Source organism: Etheostoma cragini, chromosome 21, assembly GCF_013103735.1.
Source record: "Etheostoma cragini isolate CJK2018 chromosome 21, CSU_Ecrag_1.0, whole genome shotgun sequence".
Classification (NCBI taxonomy): Eukaryota; Metazoa; Chordata; class Actinopteri; order Perciformes; family Percidae; genus Etheostoma; species Etheostoma cragini.
Window position 1 is genome coordinate 19,606,361 of NC_048427.1, and position 397 is coordinate 19,606,757.

The window sequence follows — 397 nt, forward strand, 5'->3', positions numbered from 1 at the left end:
TGAAGGATTTATAACCACAGTATTAATAGCCTGTCCTTTGTCACCCTGATAGACATGACCGAGCTGTGGTGGAAGACGAAGAAAGGACAGAAGGAACCTGTTGGAGACGACTAAAACTGAATCGGATCCTCTCATCCCCCTAACTGTTAGAGGATGAAGAAGATTGAAGATACTTTTGTATTTGCAGTTCAACGTGTGTGTGTGCACCAGCAGCCACGGAAGGAGACGTTGGTTGCCGCCGTTTGAGACTGTGCAAATTAGACACAATCACGTCTGTATTTATTCATTACTGTCAGAACCTCCCATGGCACAAGGAGAAAGATGAGCATCTTACATGGCAAAATGAGACTTTAATTTTTATGCTTTCTCGTATTATTACCCTTTGTGCTACTCAAGT

At 42.8% G+C, this 397-nt stretch overlaps 1 protein-coding gene across 1 annotated transcript in view; it reads left to right on the forward strand.

Moving 5' to 3' along the window:
• Nucleotides 1-111, forward strand: part of LOC117937409 (urotensin-2 receptor) — a 51,490-nt gene extending 51,379 nt beyond the window's left edge. The window contains exon 4 of the mRNA XM_034861377.1: nucleotides 53-111. The gene's annotated coding sequence lies outside the window, so the exon portion shown is untranslated. The remainder of the gene's footprint in view (nucleotides 1-52) is intronic.
• Nucleotides 112-397: the final 286 nt, after the last annotated feature.